Source organism: Anolis sagrei, chromosome 9 (genome assembly GCF_037176765.1).
Source record: "Anolis sagrei isolate rAnoSag1 chromosome 9, rAnoSag1.mat, whole genome shotgun sequence".
Classification (NCBI taxonomy): domain Eukaryota; kingdom Metazoa; phylum Chordata; class Lepidosauria; order Squamata; family Dactyloidae; genus Anolis; species Anolis sagrei.
In genome coordinates, this window is record NC_090029.1 from 12025671 (window position 1) to 12043109 (window position 17439).

A 17439-nucleotide genomic window follows, 5' to 3' on the forward strand; every position below is an offset into this window, starting at 1 on the left:
CTTGTGCGCCAGCTGCGCCCGTACCTTGGGAAGTCTGACTTGGCCACGGTAGTCCACTCTCTGGTTACATCCCGTTTAGACTACTGCAACGCTCTCTACGTGGGGTTGCCTTTGAAGACAGCTCGGAAGCTCCAACTAGTCCAACGCTCGGCAGCCATGATTTTAACAGGAGCGGAGCGCAGGGAGCATACAACCCCCCTGTTGCACCAACTCCACTGGCTACCGATCTGCTACCGGGCTGAATTCAAAGTGCTGGCGTTGGCCTTTAAAGCCCTAAACGGTTCCGGCCCAAGCTACCTATCTGACCGCATCTCTGCCTATGAACCCACCAGGACTTTGAGATCTTCCGGGGAGACCCTGCTCTCGATCCCGCCTGCTTCTCAAGCTCGGCTGGCGGGGACGAGAGATAGGGCCTTCTCGGTGGTGGCTCCTCGACTGTGGAACGCCCTTCCTACGGACATTAGACTAGCACCATCTCTAATGGTATTCCGCAAAAAGGTGAAGACCTGGATGTTTGTGCAGGCGTTTGAGTAATTTAGTGCAATCTGGTAGTGGAACATAGGAATGGAACAATGGACGACGAACCTGGACTACGCTTGGATGATGAGAAGATTGGGTACGGTTGTTTTTTGTAATAATTGTGCATTGTAATTGCTTATTGGTAATTTATGGATAATGTGTTAAGTCAATTGTTATATGTTGTATGGAACCACTGCTGTTTCTACTGTTTTTCTGTTTGTGAACCGCCGTGAGTCGCCTTTGGGCTTGAGATACAGCGGTATATAAGCAAAGTAAATAAATAAATAATAAATTTTGGTCAGAGTGATCTTAATGTAGCTGACACTCAGCCAGCAGTGCCACAATCCTGGTGCTAAAGCATTAGATCAGGGGTCCTCAAACTAATGCCCGGGGGCCAGATACGGCCCTCCAAGGTCATTTACTCGGCCCTTGCTCAGGGTCAACCTAAGTCTGAAACGACTTGAATGCACACAACAACAATCCTATCTCATCAGCCAAAAGCAGGTCCACACTTCCCATTGAAATACTAATACATTTATATTTGTTAAAATTATTCTTCCTTTTAATTATTGTATTGTTTTTAAGTGTTTTTTGCACTACAAGTAAGGTATTTGCAGTGTGCATAGGAATTCATTCATGTTTTTCAAATTATAATCTGGCCATCCAACAGTTTGAGGGACTGTGACCTGGCCCTCTGTTTAAAAAGTTTGAGGATCCCTGCATTAGACGCATAGAAAAGAATAGAAGGAGTTGGAAAAAAGGCACATTTTGGGCAGGGTTTTCCTTGGTGCCCCGGTGCCAAGCGACTTCGCGGCTCCTGCAAAACACAATGGCCGGGTGTGATGCCCAAAGCAAACTGAACAAAGAAGGGCGGGAGGCTTCCAAGAAAGGCAGCCTCGAGGTCGGCCCAGATCCACAATCAAGGCCCAGCGTTCAAATTATTGATCCATGTTTCAAGGCCAACACATTGAGGGCATGTTCCTCAGTCTGTGGGAGAATGAAGGAGGAAGGGAATTAGATTCAGGCATTGCCCAAATCATCTACTTCTGCTTCATTGACTATTCTAAAGCCTTTGACTGTGTGGATCATAATAAATTGTGGCAAGTTCTTAGTGGGATGGGCATCCCAAGCCACCTTGTCTCTCTCCTGAGGAATCTGTACAAGGACCAAGGAGCAACAGTCAGAACTGACCACGGAACAACAGACTGGTTCAAGATTGGGAAAGGCGTACGGCAAGGCTGCATACTCTCACCCAACCTTTTTAACTTGTATGCAGAACACATCATACAAGCGGGGCTTGATGAATGCAAAGCTGGGGTGAAAATTGCTGGAAGAAACATTAACAACCTCAGATATGCAGATGACACCACTCTGATGGCCGAAAGCGAGGAGGAGCTGAGGAGCCTTCTAATCAAGGTGAAAGAAGAAAGCGCAAAAGCCGGGTTGCAGCTAAACGTCAAAAAAACCAAGATTATGGCAACAAGAATGATTGACAACTGGAAAATAGAGGGAGAAAATGTGGAGGCCGTGACAGACTTTGTATTTCTAGGCGCAAAGATTACTGCAGATGCAGACTGTGGCATGAAATCAGAAGATGCTTCCTTCTTGGGAGGAGAGCAATGTCCAATCTCGATAAAATAGTGAAGAGTAGAGACATCAGACTGGCAACAAAGATCCGCCTAGTCAAAGCCATGGTATTCCCTGTAGTAACCTACGGATGTGAGAGCTGGACCTTAGGGAAGGCTGAGCGAAGGAAGATCGATGCTTTTGAGCTGTGGTGTTGGAGGAAAGTTCTGAGAGTGCCTTGGACTGCGAGAAGATCCAACCAGTCCATCCTCCAGGAAATAAAGCCCGACTGCTCACTGGAGGGAAAGATACTAGAGACAAAGTTGAAGTACTTTGGCCACATCATGAGGAGACAGGAAAGCCTAGAGAAGACAATTATGCTGGGGAAAGTGGAAGGTAAAAGGAAGAGGGGCCGACCAAGGGCAAGATGGATGGATGGCATCCTTGAAGTGACTGGACTGACCTTGAGGGAGCTGGGGGTGGTGACGGCCGACAGGGAGCTCTGGCGTGGGCTGGTCCATGAGGTCACGAAGAGTCGGAGACGACTGAACGAATGAACAACAAATTGCCCAAATTATACACAAGAGAGGCTATGGAAGGTTTGTTCTCAAGTCGAAATTGCATATGAGCCAGAACAGGGACTTTTGTAAGTGTAATTCCAGCCAAAAAGTGAATACACACGTATGGAACCTACAACAATGGGAAGGGAAAATATTTAGGTTGAGCTCAAAGATGTTCAATATGGATGCCGCCAGTCACGTGGCACACCTCTAAAAGGTAGTCCAGCTCCTGAGACGCACGTTGCAACATGTCATGGTCGATGGCACCGATTCACCTTGCCACTAAGGGGGGAATGTAGCCTTATGTTGTCCAGGCTTGGCCCCATGTAAGCCGCTCCGAGTTCCCATTGGGGAGATGCTGGCAGGGGTATAAATAAGATCCACCCAGAGGAAAAGTGTTCTTGCCATACATCAAGGGAACCACTGACCGCATGGGGAAGCTGATGAGGAAACACAACATACAAACCACCTACAGACCCACCAAGAAAATCCAACAAATGCTACGTTCAGCAAAGGACAAGAGGGATCCTCTCATTTCTGCAGGAGTCTACTGTATTCCATGCAGTTGTGGACAAGTCTACAGAGGGACCACCAAACGCAGCATCTCCCAAACACGCATCAAGGAACATGACACTGCGGACTACTTCGGCCAGAGAAGTCAGCCATAGCAGAGCACCTGATGAACCAACCTGGACACAGCATATTATTTGAGAACACAGAAATGCTGGACCACTCTCACAACCACCATGTCAGACTACACGGAGAAGCCATTGAAATCCACAAGCATGTGGACAATTTCAACAGAAAGGAGGAAACCATGAAAATGAACAAAATCTGGCTACCAGTATTAAAAAGCTCAAAAATTACAACAGCAAAACAACAGAGAGTAAACAATCAAGCACATCAAATCACTCTCAACAAAAGATTCCCCCCAGGCACTTCCAAGCCATTAAATGCTAATCAAGGTGGTCAGTTGAAACATTCACACCTAGCTCCAGCAGACAAGGGTTCTTTGTCCCACCCTGATCATTCCACAGATATAGAAACCCATTTTCCTAGTTCCAACAGACCTCACTACCTCTGAGGATGCTTGCCATAGATGCAGGTGAAACATCAGGAGAAAATGCCTCTAGAACATGGCCACATAGCCTGGAAAAATCTACAACAACCCAAAGTTGTTTATTATTATTATTATTTATTAGCCTTGTCACTAAAGATGAGTGTTGCAGTAAAGCCGCCATCTTCCATCCGAGTGGAGAAATTGCGTCACACAATACAGTCATTGGGCGTGAGAGCTTGCACCCACTGCAGGGGATATGAGTGCATGTGGAGGCGCTTCCTGAGCACCTTCCACACCGTTGGTTGAGGAGCCCCCATCTCCTGGCTAGCTCTGTTTGCGGTGGTCACTCGTGCAATTACCCTGTCCGGGCAGCACACATAAGTGGTGCAGTGGGTTAAACCCCTGTGCCGGCAGGACTGAAGACCGACAGGTCACAGGTTCAAATCCAGGGAGAGGCGGATGAGCTCCCACTATCAGCTCCAGCTCCTCATGCGGGGACATGAGAGAAACCTCCCACAAGAATGATAAAACATCAAATAATCCGGGCATTCCCTGGGCAACGTCCTTGCAGACGGTCAATTCTCTCACACCAGAAGCAACTTGCAGTTTCTCAGGTCGCTCCTGACATGACCTGTTGTCTTGGTCCTATTGTTCTTAACTCTGAGTCATTTGCAAGTTGGGTGTTTGCAACTCAGGGGCACAAAACAAGGCCCGTATAATGAAAAGAGCAGAAGGAAGCCAACTGAGGCTCTTTCAGGAGAGACTTTTCGGGTTTTCCGATATTCTGGATACTAGCCGTAGGTTTCAAAGGGGAATGAAGGTGTGTCAACAAGCCTAAGGAAACAATCTCCGGCAAATACTCTGAGAAGTACTTTAATTACCCGTTGGGTTGATCTTACCTCGTTTTAAAACCCTCCAAATAGATACACCCTCTGCTCATGTCCAGCATCTATTTTTAAAGTTTTTAACTATTACATCTGGCCCAACCATAGGACTTTAAATTCTTGTGTGTTATTGTTTACTTGTGATTTATATTGACTGTACTGTTTATTTTGGTTATTGTTGTTGTTTTATTATTACTTGTTTTGATGTGCTTTTGGGCTTGGTATCATGTAAGCCTCATGTAAGGAGATGGTAGCGGGATATAAATAAAGTATTATTATTACTAGCCGTCCCCTGCCACGCGTTGCCGTGGCCCAGTCTGTGTATATGTGTTTTGTGTGTGTATATATGTGTATATGAGTGTGAATATATGTGTATTTGTGTATATATCTATGTGGTTTTGTGCATGCGTTGTAATGTATTTTTTTATTTTTTGGATTTTAAAAAAATACAGGGTTAGTCAAAATGAATAGGCCAATATACAATACAATTAATTTTCTTATTGGCCTATTCATTTTGACTAACCCTGTATCTTCTGCTTTGTTTTTCTGTGTTTTTATGAGTGATGGTCACTTGTTGGCCCAATAGGTGTATTGTGTCCAAATTTGGTGTCAATTCGTCCAGTGGTTTTTGATACCACAAATGAACATTACATTTTTATTTATATATTAGCCGTCCCCTGCCACGCGTTGCTGTGGCCCACTCTTGTGGTCATGGGGGTTCTGTGTGGGAGGTTTGACCCAATTCTGTCATTTATGGGATTCAGAGTCTATCTATCCATCCATCCATCCATCCATCCATCCATCCATATCTATGGCTGGATGGCTCTTTGTCAGGAGGACTTTGATTATGTTTTCTTGCCCTGGTGAAGGGAGTTGGACTGGATGGCCTTCAGTATTTTCCATTCGTCATGGGGGTTCTGTGTGGGAAGTTTGCCCCAATTCTGTCGTTGGTGGGGTTCAGAACGCCCTTTGATTGTAGGTGAACTATAAATCCCAGTAACTACAACTCCCAAATGCTAAAGTCTATTTCCCCCAAACTCCATCTGTGTTCATATTTGGGCGTATTGAGTGCTTGTGCCAAGTTTGGTCCAGATCAATGAGTTTGAGTCCACAGTTCTTTCTGGATGTAGGTGAACTACAACTCCCAAACACAAGGTCAATGCCCACCAAACCCTTCTAGTGTTTTCTGTTGATCATGGAAGTCCTGTATGTCACCTTTAGTTCAATTCCATCATTGGTGGAGTTCATAATGCTTTTTGATTGTAGGTGAACTATAAATCCCAGCAACTCCAACTCCCAAATGACAAAATCAAAATTTTTTGAGTGAAGGACATACATTGGGTTGTTAGGTGTCTTGTGTCCAAATTTGGTGTCAATTCGTCCAGTAGTTTTTGAGTTATGTTAATACCACAAACCAACATTACATTTTTATTTATATAGATTATTATTATTCTGGATCTCAATCTTCTTACTGCTGGGCTTCTGCGGCGGCCAAAGGAGCCTCAGAGCTGGACAGGAAGCCACAGTCACAATGGGGTTCCTCCGAGGAAGTGTCCTTTTAAGGCCCGGTTTGCATGTCCTTTGTTGTCCATCACAGTGGGTCAGAGAGGGAAAGGAAGCACAGCTGGACTTGTATGGGCAAAAAAGCACAAAGCGGACCCAGGAGTGTTGCAAAGGGAGATGCACCTTCAGGAAGCCAAGCTTCTAGAGCTCATGACAGTGATGTCTTTTGCTTATGGAGAACTGTATCATCATATGTATTGGGTTGTTGTAGGTTTTTTTGGGCTATATGGCCATGTTCTAGTGGCAGTCTCTCCTGACGTTTCGCATGCATCTATGGCAAGCATCCTCAGAGGTAGTGAGGTCTGTTGGAATTAGGAATAAGGGTTTATATATCTGTGGAATGACCAAGGTGGGTCAAAGGACTTTTGTCTGCTGGAGCTAAGTGTGAATGTTTCAACTGACCACCTTGATTAGCATTTGATTGCCTGGCATTGCCTGGAGCAATCTTTTGTTGAGAGGTGATTAGATGTCCTTGTTTGTTTCCTCTCTGTTGTTGTGCTGTCCTATTTTTAGAGTTTTTTAATACTGGTAGCCAGATTTTGTTCATTTTCATGGTTTCCTCCTTTCTGTTGAAATTGTCCACATGCTTGTGGATTTCAGTGGCTGCTCTGTGTAGTCTGACATGGTGGTTGTTAGAGTGGTCCAGCATTTCTGTGTTCTCCAATAATATGCTGTGTCCACCTAGAAATACAAAGTCTGTCACGGCCTCCACGGTTTCTCCCTCTATTTTCCAGTTGTCAATCATTCTTGTTGCCATAATCTTGGTTTTTTTGACGTTTAGCTGCAAGATACTCCACTTTGGCAGAAAAAATGAAATGCAAAGATACAGAATGGGTGACGCCTGGCTCGAGGGTAGTACGTGTGAAAAAGATCTTGGAGTCCTCATGGACAACAAGTTAAACATGAGCCGACAATGTGATGTGGCGGCAAAAAAAGCCAATGGGATTTTGGCCTGCATCAATAGGAGCATAGTGTCTAGATCTAAGGAAGTAATGCTACCCCTCTATTCTGCTTTGGTTAGAACACACCTGGAATATTGTGTCCAATTCTGGGCGCCACAATTCAAGAGAGATATTGACAAGCTGGAATGTGTCCAGAGGAAGGCGACTAAAATGATCAAGGGTCTGGAGAACAAGCCCTATGAGGAGCAGCTTAGGGAACTGGGCATGTTTAGCCTGAAGAAGAGAAGGCTGAGAGGAGATATGATAGCCATGTATAAATATGTGAGAGGAAGCCACAGGGAGGAGGGAGCAAGCTTGTTGTCTGCTTCCTTGGAGACTAGGACGCGGAACAATGGCTTCAAACTACAAGAGAGGAGATTCCATCTGAACAAGAGGAAGAACTTCCTGACTGTGAGAGCCGTTCAGCATTGGAACTCTCTCCCCTGGAGTGTGGTGGAGGCTCCTTCTTTGGAAGCTTTTAAGCAGAGGCTGGATGGCCATCTGTCAGGGGTGATTTGAATGCAATATTCCTGCTTCTTGGCAGGGGGTTGGACTGGATGGCCCATGAGGTCTCTTCCAACTCTTTGATTCTACGATTCTATGATTCAACAAAAGATTGCTCCAGGCACTGCCAGGCAATCAAATACTAATCGAGGTGGCCAATTGAAACATTCACACCTAGCCCCAGCAGACAAAAGTCCTTTGTCCCACCCTGGTCATTCCACAGATATATAAACCCTTTTTCCTAGTTCCAAAAAACCTCACTACCTCTGAGGATTCTTGCCACAGATGCAGGCGAAACGTCAGGAGAAATGCCTCTAGAACATGGCCATACAGCCCGGAAAAACCTACAACAACCCAGTGATTCTGGCCATGAAAGCCTTCGACAATACATCATATGTATTGCTGAGACTTTCACAGCTGGTATCACGGGCATGTGGTGTGTTTTGGGGGCTGAGTGGTCAATATGTTCTGGCTGCATTTTCTCCTGACGTTTCGCCTGCATCTGTGGCTATTGGCATCTACAGAGGATCTGATGTGAGTCAAGCAAGTGGAGTATCTCTCTACCTGTGGAATAACCCTTATCTGTTAACCAAGCATAAAGGGTGCAGTGAGCAAGCCTGATTTGCAAGTGTTAAGTGAGATCCACCCATTAGCATGTGAATATCCATGAGGAGAGCACAGTCAAGTAGCAAAGGCATCTGCATAGAATTGCCCTGGCCTTTGCTCCCTTGGAATTGTTTGCTGCCTGGAGACATCCTAAACCTGGGTGGCGCTCACTGGCCCTAGGTCGCTTGCTGCCTGGAGACATTACTATTACTACTACTACTACTTTTATTATAGAAGTTGCCTGGTGTTTGTTGAGCGTCTGTTTCCCAGAGGTGTGTCCCGCAGGTATAATAATGGAGAGAGCGGCATGTAAGCGCCCAGGACGCACCCAACTCAAAACACCTTTCTGTATAATTATATCAGCCACCGAGTGAGAAACGCTAAACAAAACAAGATCCGCTTTTCTCCCTGCCTTCTCAGAGAGTTGGATCCGCAAAATATAAGAAGAGGGTCCCGAGGGGCATTTTGGTGTCAATGTCTTCAGCTCCAGCGAGGACAGAGCATTTGTTGCTGGTTTGGTACCTGTTGATGTAGGTGCAGTGGAAGGAACGTGTGGATTCGTGACACCTGTCCAAGCCTGTCTGTGCTTTATGCCAGAAACACTGCCCTCCAGGAAGGCGTTTACTTTGATTCAGCATTTGGTTGTTATTGCTGTGGTTGTGTGCCTTCAAAATCTGTGTTGCCTTTTTCCCATAATGTGGGGCGAAGTGTGGTTGACGCAGCAAATGTTGATTATGAAGAAGAGGAGAAAAAAGCAACAACAAGGGAGAAGCAATGTATTGTCGAAGGCTTTCATGGCCAGAATCACTGGGTTGTTGTAGGTTTTTTCGGGCTATATGGCCATGCTCTCCTGACGTTTCATAGAATCATAGAATCAAAGAGTTGGAAGAGACCTCATGGGCCATCCAGTCCAACCCCCTGCCAAGAAGCAGGAATATTGCAGTCAAATCACCCCTGACAAATGGCCATCCAGCCTCAGCTTAAAAGCTTCCAGAGAAGGAGCCTCCACCACACTCCGGGGCAGAGAGTTCCACTGCTGAACGGCTCTCACAGTCAGGAAGTTCTTCGTAATGTTCAGATGGAATCTCCTCTCTTGTAGTTTGAAGCCATTGTTCCGCGTCCTAGTCTCCAAGGAAGCAGAAAACAAGCTTGCTCCCTCCTCCCTGTGACTTCCTCTCACATATTTATACATGGCTATCATATCTCCTCTCAGCCTTCTCTTCTTCAGGCTAAACATGCCCAGCTCCTTAAGCCGCTCCTCATAGGGCTTGTTCTCCAGACCCTTGATCATTTTAGTCGCCCTCCTCTGGACACATTCCAGCTTGTCAATATCTCTCTTGAATTGTGGTGCCCAGAATTGGACACAATATTCCAGATGTGGTCTAACCAAAGCAGAATAGAGGGGTAGCATTACTTCCTTAGATCTAGACACTATGCTCCTATTGATGCAGGCCAAAATCCCATTGGCTTTTTTTGCCGCCACATCACATTGTTGGCTCATGTTTAACTTGCTGTCCACGAGGACTCCAAGATCTTTTTCGCACGTTTCGCCTGCATCTATGGCAAGCATCCTCAGAGGTAGTGAAGGAGAAGCAGCTGCAAATCTCTATTTTTTAAAAATATTTTTTCTATTGAAACATATAAACAAAGGCTAAACTGCTCATAAAAATACAACAATGTAAGATGATGAAATGCAAAAACAGTAATGGCAAAAAAAAAACCAATGGGATTTTGGCCTGCATCAATAGGAGTATAGTGTCTAGATCAGTGGTTCTCAACCTGGATTCCCCAGATGTTTTTGGCCTTCAACTCCCAGAAATCCTTGTTGTTGTTGTTAATTCGTTCAGGCGTCTCCGACTCTTCGTGACCTCATGGACCAGCCCACGCCAGAGCTCCCTGTCGGCCGTCACCACCCCCAGCTCCTTCAAGGTCAGTCCAGTCACTTCAAGGATGCCATCTATTCATCTTGCCCTTGGTCAGCCCCTCTTCCTTTTACCTTCCACTTAATTGTCTTCTCTAGGCTTTGCTGTCTCCTCATGATGTGGCCAGAAATCCTAACAGCTGGTAAACTGGCTGGGATTTCTGGGAGTTGTAGGCCAAAAACATCTGGGGACCCCAGGTTGATGAACCACTGGTCTAGATCCAGGGAAGTTATGCTCTATTCTGCCTTGGTTAGACCAGACCAGGAATACTGTGTCCAATTCTGGGAACCACAATGGAAGGGAGATGTTGACTCGTAAGCTGGAATTTGTCCAGAGGAGGGCAACTCAAATGATCGAGGGTCTGGAGAACAAGCCCTATGAGGAGCGGCTTAAAGAACTAGGCATGTTTCGCCTTCAGAAGAGAAGGCTGAGAGGAGACATGATAGCCATGTATAAATATGTGAGAGGAAGTCATAGGGAGGAGGGAGTTTTCTGCTGCCCTGGAGACTAGGACGCAATGGAACAATGGCTTCAAACTATAGGAAGGGAGATTCCACCTGAACATTAGGAAGAACTTCCTAATTGTGAGAGCTGTTCAGCAGTGGAACTCTCTACCAGAAAGTGTGGTGGAGGCTCTTTCTAGGGAGGCTTTTAAACAGAGGCTAGATGGCCATCTGTTGAGGGTGCTTTGAACGTGATTTTTCTGCTTCTTCGTGGGGGGTTGGACAGGATGGCCCGCAAGGTTTCTTCCAACTCTATGATTCTATGATTCTATAGGAGCCCCCGGTGGTGCACTGGGTTAAACCCCTGTGCCAGCAGGACTGAAGACCGACAGGTCACAGGTTTGAATCCGGGGAGAGGCGGATGAGCTCCCTCTATCAGCTCCAGCTCCTCATGAGGGAATATGAGAGAATCCTCCCACAAGGATGATAAAAATATCAAATCATCCAGGCGTCCCCTGGGCAACATCCTTGCAGACAGCCAATTCTCTCACACCAGAAGCGACTTGCAGTTTCTCAAGTCGCTCCTGACACGACCAAAATATGATTCTGTGACAACGACACCATGCAAGGAGATTCCACCTGAAATCACACCTTTCTATGAAGCAACTATGGATGAGGAGGCCTCACATAGTAATGATGGCCTCTGTTTCCTGGGCATTCTTGGCCGCCAATGTGCCGGAACGGGCCCGTATCACCCGCCTGTGAAATACGACCCTCGGCTGCAATTCACTGTAGACCGAGATGTAATTGTATGCCGAGTCTCCGTTTTCTGGAAGGTTTCAGTGCACCTTGTTATTGCAATAATAATCTGTCTGGAAAGAAAGAACAAACCCACCAAATGCTGTTGTCAGGGGAATTGGGTGTATTTAGCCTGTGATCCGCTGGATTTCTGCAGCTCTGGAAACAAGGACCTGACCGATGGATTCAGACTCCACCTGAATGTTAGGAAGACATTCTTCCTTTGTCAACTTTTAAACAGAGGCTGGGTGGCCCTCTGTCGGGAGGGCTTCGGCTGTGTATTCCAGATCGAGGTGTAGGGTGGCAACCAGTGCTGGATGGGGTTGCGCTCCCCCTGAAGTCACAGGTCCGCAATTTGGGTGTCCTCCTGGAGTCAGCACTTACGTTTGAAGCTCAGGCATCGGTGGTGTCTGGGAGGGCCTTTGCACAATTGGGACTCATGCGCCAACTGCGACCGTACCTCATGAAGGCGGATCTGGCCGGGGTGGTCCATGCCTTAGTCACCTCTAGATTGGACTACTGTAATGCACTCTACGTGGGGCTGCCCTTGAAAATGGCCCGGAAATTCCAGTTGGTACAGCGGGCAGCAGCCAGGCTGTTAACTGGTGCTCCTTACAGGGAGAGTTCAACCCTCCTGTTTAAGGAGCTCCATTGGCTGCCATTCATTTTCCGGGGGCCCAAATCAAGGTGCAGGTGCTTACCTACAAAGCCCTAAACGGTTTGGGACCCATCTACCTTCGTGACCGCATTTCTGTATACGAACCCACACGATCTCTTTGTTCATCTGGTGAGGCCCTGCTCACGATCCCACCTGCTTCACAGGCGCGCTTGGTGGGGACGAGGGACAGGACCTTCTAGGTGGTGGCCCCAGGATTCTGGAACTCCCTCCCCAAGGACATCAGGCATGCCCCAACATTGGCAGTCTTTAGAAGGAGCTTGAAAACGTGGATGTTCCGGTGTGCCTTCCCAGAATAAGGAATCCTAAGCAATATGTCCTTAATGCACTTTATGAGAGATTTAGAACTGTCTGCACGTCCACCTACCCTAAAGTATTCCTCCTATCCCCTTTGAACTCTCCAGCTTTTAACTTTTAAAATTTTCACATATTTTAAATGTGTTGTGTTATTATTGTATTGTTTTACTTTTCATGAGTTATTTATTGTTTTGTTGTTGTTGCTTTTATGATGTTACTAGCTGTCCCCTGCCAGGCGTTGCTGTGGCCCAGTCTGGTGATCTGGAAAACAAAGTAATGAGAAAGTGTTGGTTTCTAATATATGTAATTCCTTTATGCTTCTGAGTAAACAGTATTTCTTTTTGTTTCTTTGTCAGAATTGACGTGGAAAGTGTCTTGTTTGCTACTCTGGAATATGCAACATATCATAGTCCTTCTTTAAGGGTCTCTTTCAAATCTATGATACTATATCTGTGTGTGTGTGAGAGAATCATATCTGTATCTATGGCTGGATGGCTCTTTGTCAGGAGGGCTCCAATTACATTTTATTGCCCTGGTGAAGAGAGTTAGACTGGATGGCCTTAAGTATTTTCTGTTTGTCATGGGGGTTCTGTGTGGGAAGTTTGCCCCATTTCTGTCGTTTGTGGGTTTCAGAATGCTCTTTAATTGTAGTGAACTATAAATCCCAGTAACTACAAATCCCAAGTCTATTTCCTCCAAACGCCATCTGTGTTCATATTTAGGCATATGGAATTTTTGTGTCAAGTTTATACAAATCCATCATTGTTTGAGTCCACAGTGCTCTCTGGATGTAGGTGAACTACAACTCCCAAACTCAAGGTCAATGCCCACCAAACCTTTCCAGTGTGTTCTGTTGCTCATGGAAGTCCTGTATGCCATGTTTGGTTCAATTCCATCATTGGTGGAGTTCAGAATGCTCTTTGATTGTAGGTGAACTATAAATCCCAGCAACTACAACTCCCACGGGATAAAATCAACCCACCCCCCGCCAACCCCACCAGTATTCAAATTTGCCAAATGTCAAGGTCTATTTCCCTTAAACTCCATCATATTTGGGCATCTGGAATATTCGTGCCAAGTTTGGTCCAGATCCATCATTGTTTGAGTCCACAGTGCTCTCTGGATGTGGGTGAACTACAATTCCCAAACTCAAGGTCAATGTCCACCAAACCCTTCCAGTGTGTTCTGTTGGTCATGGAAGTCCTGTATGCCATGTTTGGTTCAATTCCATCATTGGTGGAGTTCAGAATGCTCTTTGATTGTAGGTGAACTATAAATCCCAGCAACTACAACTCCCAAATGTCAAGGTCTATTTCCCTTAAACTCCATCTGTGTTCATATTTGGGCATATGGAATATTCATGCCAAGTTTGGTCCAGATCCATCATTGGAATAATGGATGAGGAGATCGGATTGTGATTTTACTGATGAGACGTGATGGATTAGTTATTGGATGTATTGATGTTTGTTCATTTGCTGATGTATTGTTGTATTGTTTTAACTGCTTTAATGACTGTTAGATGTTAATGCTATGCACTTTGTATATTGTCCTGTTGTAAACCGCACTGAGTCGCCTACGGGCTGAGATAGTGCGGTATACAAATAAAGTAAATAAATAAATAAATTGTTTGAGACCACAGTGCTCTCTGGATGTGGGTGAACTACAATTCCCCAACTCAAGGTCAATGTCCACCAAACCCTTCCAGTTTTTTTCTGTTGGTCATGGGAGCCCTGTGTGCTAAGTTTGGCCCAATTCCATCATTGGTGGAGTTCAGATTGATTGTAGGTAAACTATAAATCCCAGCAACGACAATTCCGAAATGACAAAATCAATTTTTTTTTTTAGTGGAGGACATAAATTGGACTGTTAGGTGTTTTGTGTCCAAATTTGGTGTCAATTCTCCCAGAGGCTTTTGAGTTCTGATGGTAGCACGAACTAACATTACATCCCAAATGTCAAGGTCTATTTCCCTTAAACTCCATCTCTGTTAATATTTGGGCATATGGAATTTTTGTGCCAAGTTTGGTCCAGATCCATCATTGTTTGAGACCACAGTGCTCTCTGGATGTGGGTGAACTACAATTCCCAAACTCAAGGTCAATGTCCACCAAACCCTTCCAGTTTTTTTCTGTTGGTCATGGGAGCCCTGTGTGCTAAGTTTGGCCCAATTCCATCATTGGTGGAGTTCAGATTGATTGTAGGTAAACTATAAATCCCAGCAACGACAATTCCGAAATGACAAAATCAATTTTTTTGAGTGGAGGACATACATTGGACTGTTAGGTGTCTTGTGTCCAAATTTGGTGTCAATTCTCCCAGTGGCTTTTGAGTTCTGATGGTAGCACGAACTAATATTACGTTCAGTTCTTGTGGGTTTTTTCGGGCTATATGGCCATGTTCTAGAGGCATTTCTCCTGACGTTTCGCCTGCATCTAGGGCAAGCTTCCTCAGAGGTAGAGGTCTGAGGCCTCACCTCTGAGGAAGCTTGCCCTAGATGCAGGCGAAACGTCAGGAGAAATGCCTCTAGAACATGGCCATATAGCCCGAAAAAACCCACAAGAACTGAGTGATTCCGGCCATGAAAGCCTTCGACAATACATTTAACATTACGTTGTATTGTCGAAGGCTTTCATGGCCGGAATCACTGGGTTGTTGTAGGTTTTTCCGGGCTATATGGCCACATTACATTTTGATTTATATAGATTGGGCTTGGCCTCTTGTAAGCCGCACCGAGTCCTGCGGGAGATGGTAGCGGGGTATAAAAACAGTAAATAAACAAACAAATAAATATTCTTGCTTTGGAATAGATGCCCTTTGAGGTCCCTCTGGGCGACTGTTCTGTGCTGCCTTCGGTTTTTCGCAGCTTCCTGTCTCAGAGCCGTAGATCAATCGCTTCTTGCACTCAGTTCTGAAAATTGTTTGTGGCCAGAAGTTGGGAGAGAGAGAAAAGTGAGCGTGTGGCCCATCATCTCCACCTGCCAAACTAGCCGGGCAGGAAAGACCGGCCTGCCGAGGACAAAGGGTCACCTCTCCACCTGGCTGCAAAATCATGATAATATCCCCAGGATCAGGCCCTCAATGGTCTAAGTATTCAGGCTGCCTACTAATCCAAGGAAAAATGTGTGTTCATTCCAGCTTTATCCAGCAGCGCTCTCCCTCTCTCTCCCTCTTTCTTTCTTTCTTTCTTTCTTTCTTTCTTTCTTTCTGCAGCAGCTCAAAGCCAAATGAGCTTCTCTTTTGTTCAAACAGAAGCACAAAGAGAAGTCTGTCTCTCACCTGGGACGGTCTATCAAAGGCAACTGCCTTTTGGGGAAAGCAGCCAAGGCCGGCAGTGCTGTTTGCAGAGCCTTTCCCCTCTTTCGATTTCCCTCACTTTCTCATTTGACCTGACTGAAATCCTGATTTGTGGGTCGCAAACAACTTCCTGCAAGAGGTTTTCAAGTGGATCATTGTGGTGTTCCTCTGGCTGTAGTTGCGGCAAAGTCCGGCGACTTACGAGCCGGAGACCGGGTTTCTGAGTCCCTGCTTTGACTTTAGGAAAGTCACACTCTCTCGGCTTTGGAGGTGGCAAACGCCCTGTAATTGTGCCAGCAAAACATTATTCTATAGGCTGAGATCCCCGAGTTACAAACACCCACCCAATTTACAAACAACTCCTAGTTAAGAACAATGGAGCTGATTATATATATATATATATATATATATAATACTAATATAATATTAGTATTGTGGCATTATATTATGAGCCGAGCCTTTTAGGGCCCTGCAGGGTGGCCTTCTGGTGCCTTTGTTTAGTCTGGGCAGAAGGCTCTCTGCTTAAATCTGGCTGCTCCATTCATGTTTATTTATAGGAAGTATTATGCTCATGGAGAGACATCCTCTCCTTGTTGATGGCTTTGAAACTGGGAAGGAAGTCCTGACAATCTTTGCTCCGTTCGGATTGCTGTTTTGTTCCGCTTCCAAGCTGGTGAACAGATGGGGGAATATTCCTCCGGAAGTTCCTTTTAAAGGATGAAAGGCTCTTGCATTTTCCCCGGACCATCCCTCAGAGCAGCCTTTCTTTCCCAAAGGAAAGCGCAGCGGGCTCACACTTCTGCTGGCCACTGCTGCCTTTTCTGGAGTCCCATTCGGTTTTCCTTTGGGGCTTAAAGCCCTGTAAGTTTTTCTGGATTCAATTTCAGTGTCCACAGCCCCATAAGAGCGCAAAACAGCTTGTTTCAGGTGGAAAGCTTACTTACTTACTTACTTAGGCGATCCCTCGTTGGACGAGTAAGATGGTCTTCCATCATGGGTTTCCTTGTGGGTCCGTAGGTGGCTGTGGAGCCCTATTCTTGCTCTGCATCTTCTTCCGCAGTGAGGGCATTGGTTTCCAGGTGGAAGGCGGTCCCGGTCGGGGTTGGCTTGACGCGCCTTCCTCCTGGCACGTTTCTCTCTTTCACCCTCCACTCGTGCCTCCTCGAATTCTGCAGCACTGCTGGTCACAGCTGACCTCCAGCTGGAGCGCTCAAGGGCCAGGGCCTCCCAGTTCTCAGTGTCTATGCCAGAGTTTTTAAGGTTGGCTTTGAGCCCATCTTTAAATCTCTTGTCCTGTCCACCAACATTCCGTTTTCCGTTCTTGAGTTCGGAGTAGAGCAACTGCTTTGGGAGACGGTGGTCAGGCATCCGAACAACGTGGCCTGTCCAGCGGAGTTGATGTTGGAGGACCATCGCTTCAATGCTGGTGGTCTTTGCTTCTTCCAGCACGCTGGCGTTTGTCCGCTTGTCTTCCCAGGAGATTTGCAGGTGGAAAGCATGAGCCTCAGGAAAGGCCTTTCAGGAGGAAGGAGAACGGCTGCAGGCCTGCCTCGCCTTGGGATGCTTTGCTTTCGATCCTTCGCTCTTTCAACAGACTTATATTAATGACTAGCAGTCCCCGCCACGCGTTGCTGTGGCCCAGTCTGGTGATCTGGAAAATAAAGTAATGAGAAAGTGTTGGTTTCTAATCTATGTAATGTCTTTCTGCTTGGGTAAACAGGATTTCTTGCTGTTTCTTTGTCAGTGTTGATGTGGCTCCCTGGTCCACTCTTTTGCCCACAAACTGCCCCATTTCTCTCTCTTGTC

General features: G+C 46.0%; 1 protein-coding gene across 1 annotated transcript in view; it reads left to right on the forward strand.

Annotated features, from left to right (window-relative positions):
* The window catches only part of MYO1E (myosin IE), a 118173-nt gene that overhangs the window by 18493 nt on the left and 82241 nt on the right, over positions 1 to 17439 (forward strand). The gene's annotated exons all lie outside the window — the stretch shown is intronic.